The following is a 6062-nucleotide window of genomic DNA, read 5'->3' on the forward strand; positions in this document are numbered from 1 at the left end:
AGGACAGCAGTAAGATTCAGGAATCTACTGTAGGGTGTGACATTGCTGAAGGGACACAGAACCAGGTGAGGTTTCCTGTTCCCTCACATCTGTGCTGGCAATAGAAACCTGGAGCCACGATCTAACACCACCACCACCCCCCAGAGGTATCACCACCGCCTCGCTCTTTCATTATTTAAATCCTTATTATTCTGCTGTACAGCTTTAGTCGTGGAAGAAAAAAAAAAAAAAAAAAGATTATCACTATAAAGGAGCTGCTTTCAGACTCCACAGACGCATTAATTTTTGAAGGCTGTATATTAGCAGCTCAGTACAGAACCCTTGTCATGCTGCTCACTCAGGTTGGTCCCAAGGGTTTCCTAACACAAAGCAGCGAGGAGTGAGAAAGTACCGTCTGCTGGGGGGGGCTGAATTCAAAGATAGAGACTCACTGACTTAGAATTCACAAGAATTTAATTTCCAGGACAATGGCGACTTTCACCCCTTTTCTTTTTTGCCAAATCAGCTTACTTTAAGGCCAATGCAAATATACTAAATGTATGCTCATGTCTCTGCCCTACTTCTGCAACCTATTTTAAGCATTAAGAAATTCTAAGCAGACTGTGATTCATCTCAGGTTATCAAGGAGAGAGAGTTGGGGGAAAGAAAAAGAACAATCCCTAACATTAGATTCAATTTTGATCAGTTTAATTCTTTGTTTTAGATTTGTAATAGCAAAGCAGTTACCACGATTCTGTGACAATTCCAAAAGGACTCATTTAATTTTTATTGTTTACTGGTATTTATGCAAATTCACATAATTGAGAAAGGTTATATGATTAAGACGGGGTTTTCAGTTTAATATCCAAAGTATGCATGGGTCCTTTCTTCGTATGCCAATTACCAGGACTGGTTGGTATTGTTACCCTCTTAGATCTCTTTTCCTGAAATAAAACACTTCAAGTGTGAATGATGACATTCAACTCATACTCGCTCTTTCATGCCAGTTTAAATAAGCACTTGGTTTTTAGCTGTAGTCCAGCCACCAATTCTTCCAGCAACACCTTCTTCAAATAAAGGAAGAAAATAGAAAGGAGAGCATCAATGAAACCACAGCGGTCAATTTGTCAAGTCCGATAAACACAGCGCCTGCATCTAAACCGAGTACCTCGCTGCTTTGTGCCCCTGCATCAATTAACATTTAATTTGACTTTTCACAGCCTCACTTATCACCAGTTTTCATTCCTTTTAAGCCAGAAAACATTAGCTTCTCAAGTCTGCCAGTTGATGATTACTTATAACTAGCACAATCTCAGCTGAATGGAAGACAAGATTAACACACCACAAGTGTGATGCTACAGCCCTATGTTGTGAAAAAAATAAGTTGGAAAGTTTGGGGGTTTCTCTAATAAAAAGAAGAAAAAGAATAGATGACATTAATCTACTGGCTGCTTTCCTACAAATAAATATACTCAGTGACAACCTAAACCCAAAGCAGCTGCAGAAACAAACTGTGTCCTTATCAGTTTCAGCATCATTGGCCCTCAGGGAGAAACAACCATCATCTTCCTGTTGACACTGTAACAGGTCAGAGCAGCAGCTAATTAAACAGCAAAACACTTTTAAGGAATTGGCATATGTATTTATACTGCTCACTAGTCCATAATGGTTCTGTGCAATTTTGACACCAGAGCTACAGAAATAACCCAGTAACACTAAGCAGTTTTATCAGGACTCCGGAGCAGATCTGCAGCAGATACTGGTTGCTTCATTCCTACTGAGCTGTTAAATAATTGTCCCTGCAGGTATTCCAGGACTGTAGAAGTGGCTGTAAGGGACACAGTCAGTGGGCATGGTGGGGTGGGTTGAGCTTGGTGGTCTTCAGGGTCTTTCCCAACCTTAATGGTTCTGTGATTCTCAGAAATGGTGGTTTATTAATGAATGTCCCCGTGAATTCTTCTAGATTCCTCTAATGCCACAGAAGGACCATCTGCGTTCCTCTTCCTAAGTCAGCTGCTCTGGCAAAATACAACGCTCTGTTAAGCAGCAGATGTTGAATCATGACTAATTCCTGTTCTCTACCACAGGGTGCTCTAAGCCTCCCACAGGACCCCACTGCAGGTAGGGTACAGACATAAAACCTGCAGGCAGTAGCCAATGAGGTGGCTGGGTCCATGGGGACACACATGGCTGCAGAGCAGCATTCCTGGGAGCCAGATTCCAATTAAAGATTCATTTCATCTTCAAAAGCCCTACCCAAATAAACAAGACCTCTCTAAACCTTTTTTCTTTCTGCTTTCTTAGGGGCACTTTGCTCTTCTTTTGCTGTCTGGATGCATCACAAAGGAATTCTATGAAAATCAAATGTGGCCAAAAAATATTTCAGCGCATGAACAAGCAGGAGTTGAGCAAAGTACTTAGAGATGCTCAAATCAAGTTGCTGTGACACTACAGCACTCTTGAATCATCTTTTCTTTCCCTCTGCAGTCCACATTAATTGAAATACCTGTTTTAAAGACAGTGTCAGGAAGGTAGAGAAGAGCTCTTTGATCTATAAAAACACTGAAAGGAACATGTGATAGTGTCAGGAGGAAGAAAGAAAGAGGAAAGAGACCTGCAAAACTAAGGATAAAGCATGAATACAGCATTAAAAAAAGAATTGTCAGTGAAAAGCAGGGAAGGGAAGCCTCAAGAATAACTTCCTTCAACTCCTTTTAATCTCAGAAAATTCCAACATTTATACAGTCAAAAGTAAAAGCCTCAAAGTAGCAAGAGACAAAAATAAAGCAACTCCCATGTCTGAAAAACCAGCAGAGCTTAGTATGCCATATCCCTGTTGAAGATGAGCATTTTCAGCAATTAAGCTCAGCCAACTCCATCCAACCAAAGCATTCATCTCCCACCTCTACAGCACAACAAAATACAACGCAGGCCTTGCATTTTGCCTATTAAAACAAATAAAATGTATGATTATCTGGACAAAAAAAAAACCAAAAAACAGTTTTTCTCCCATTATTTATGACTGCTTTCACTCAATACAACAGGGTCAGCTTATATTCATGATGATCCTTTTACCAGGCAGAATTAGGTAATGTTCTATGAAAACACTTGCCATAGATGAACATCCATTGAAGCGCACATTAATACAAATCACATATAAGGTGCCCAGCATGTCATAAAGCTAGCAAGTTAGCACTCTTCTCATATGGGAAAAATAATCTTGAAGCAAAAGGACTAGTACTGTGAAAAAATAGAGTTCTAGCAAAACCATAGAAAAAAGCATTTAAGGAGGATTCAATTATTTTTAAGGAATAAAACAAGTAACTTAGTCCAGCTGGCAGCAGAAGGAGGTTCAGATCTCCAAGCAGAAGCCCACATAAAGCTGTGTGGGGACAGAAGATCCCCTCCTTTGTGTCTGATGACCCAAACCCCACACAAAGCTGATCGGAACACTTTGCTGGCACTGGACAGCACAAAAGACAACACTTGCTAGGATATAAAAGAGTTCTATAAATGAAGAATTAACACATCAGTGCTCTTCTCTTCAACTACCTTTGTAGGGATTCCTGATGTTGTTCAAATGAGCATGAAACAGCCTCCATCTGTTCCAGTAACCAGAGATGGGGAAGTGACCCCACAGTGCTGGGCTGGCTTCAGAGAAGCCAAAATCCTCCCAGATGCCTGAATGCAGATACACAGCTTGTCTCAAGCCTCAGGCATCAAACGGGACTGAGACTGGGTTTCATTTTTCAACTGGTAAAATCTGTGTTTTCTGTTTGAGAGAATCCCAAGTTTTCCTGTTTCTTTGGGTTGTTCAACATACGCACAGGTATTTGGGTGTAGAGCACAGGCCAGCAGAGCTACACAGACCTGAATCAGCCTAAAGTCACTGAAAACTTAAAAATTTAAGAACTTTCCACTCTGTGAAGAAAAGGTGATTCCATCCCCACACCACAAACTGCAAATTACGTTTAGCAGGCCCGAGGTGTACATGATTGCCACACCGGCAGGACATCACAAGCTCAGAAATCTGAAGCCCTCCGACGCAGCTATCCTCCTTATTAAAACGCTCCTTAAGGAGCTAAGAGACTGAACAAAAGGCTTAGATGTAGATGCTTAGAAGTCCATGCATATGCTACTGGAGCTCACAAAAGGTGCATTAAGCAAATTCCAGCATGAAGGCACCCATCTGCTTTGCACTGTCTGGCAGCAGTTCATCTCATCACACCTCCCTGGTATTGGTCCCAGCAGGGTCTGAGCTCTGCTTCAATGTAGAATAATCTCCACATCTTTGAGCTTTTGACTGAAGTCCCCGTTACTTGCTGACCAACCAAGGGATTTCTCTGCTTGTCTTTGTCTGAGGCAGGCGACTAATTTCTGCATAGCCTGTGCCAATTAACATTTAGAACTACTGCCACCAGAGTGTTTACTACATGTACATACCTAAAATGAGAAAGCCTTAGCTTCAGATTCCCAGAGCTAAAACCTTCAGCATCAGTGTTAAAAGTTTATTCAATATTCTCCACTATAAAGCAGATTTTAAAGTGATTACTTTATCATCAGTGCAACAGCAAAGACGTATTTTCCATATTCTATCTGGTACCAAATAGCAGCTTGCCCTCAATAAAAAGTGCACTTCCTGCAATGGCAGGAATATTCTCACCAGGGCCAGAAACATTTCCTACTGATCAGAGCTCACTTTCATTCTTCTGTCCAACAAATCATATTTTAGGGAATGTATCTAGCTTTGATCTGCTGGGGAGCAACATGCAACAAGTACAATGCAGCACAACCCACTCCCCATGCACAAGCAAACGCCAGCACACAATGAGGACATCTTAAAAACAATATTTGTTTTAGTGATTCTTGTAACGAGCAATCCATTATCTGCAAAACAAATCTGCCAAACCAATTTTTCTCCTTCACACACAGAACAGAACATTGGGAAATTAAGCTAAAATTGAAGCCCTGCCACTTTGCTCAGAATTTAATAAAAGTAATTGACCTGAAGAAGAAAAATCTCTCATTAACAGATTTCCATCTTGGAAAAAAAAAGTGGCAGCTGAAACCACAATGCACAGAAATATGAAGAAAAATCTGTTTTCATGAGTCTAAGTCAAGTTATGGGAGGAAAAAATATTTCCCATTATTAGTTACCATATAAATAAGGAATGTGCAATTATTTCTCCCCACTGTCTGTATGTTCTGAAATATTTTAGCTAGAAATATAATTGAAATGCCTCTCCCTGACACTTAAGCTACACTAAATATGAGTTCATCACTTTTACAAAGGAATATCTGAAATATTGGGCACCCCAGAACAAGCTGCTGTTATAGACAAGGATGGCAGTGAGCGGGAGACAAGAACAATGAAGAAATGTCATCCTACCTCACCAGGGAGTCACAGATAACAAGAATATTTTGCAATAGTTGACCTAAAGTAGAGATAAAAGACTAAGAAGCCATTGCTCTGGATGCTGCCATTCTTTAACACTTTCCCCCTTGAAGCCATCCTGAAATACCTGGTAAGAGCAACATCATCACTTTTCCCCTTCAGAACTGGTTGGATTTGAACCCACACAAATAAAACAACAGATTCTCAGTAATCCCCAAACAAAAATCTATTTCTTAGACAAGACCACAGTCACAGTAAACCAGAAGCGAGCACCTAAGGTGCAACATCCCACTCATCACAAAACAAGACAGATGAATGCACACTGCTGACAAGCTATGTGCCATTTTGGTGTGACTTCTAGAGTTCTGCAGTAGACAAACTGGCAAACGACAAAGCATGGATGTGCAGACACACTTCTGTTCAGTGGCACCTTCACTGCAAGGAAAAACCTCATGAAGGAACCAGTAGAAATCCCTGGAAGGATAGGAGGGGGAAATTGTGCTTTCCTGCTTTCAGACAGGGCCTTGCTTGATGAATAGATGGGGTTTGCCATGGCAAAGCAGCTTCTCCAACTTGGCCTCCAAGCCAGGAGATGTAGCAGCAGTTTGCTAGGTAACTTCATTTTAAATGAATTGCAGCTCTCTAACAGGGAAGGTATGTCTGCTCATCCTATTGGTTTGAGGATGGA

The sequence above is a fragment of the Coturnix japonica genome, chromosome 12, assembly GCF_054131305.1.
Source record: "Coturnix japonica strain WE chromosome 12, WE-NBRP24, whole genome shotgun sequence".
In the NCBI taxonomy this organism is placed as follows: Eukaryota; Metazoa; Chordata; class Aves; order Galliformes; family Phasianidae; genus Coturnix; species Coturnix japonica.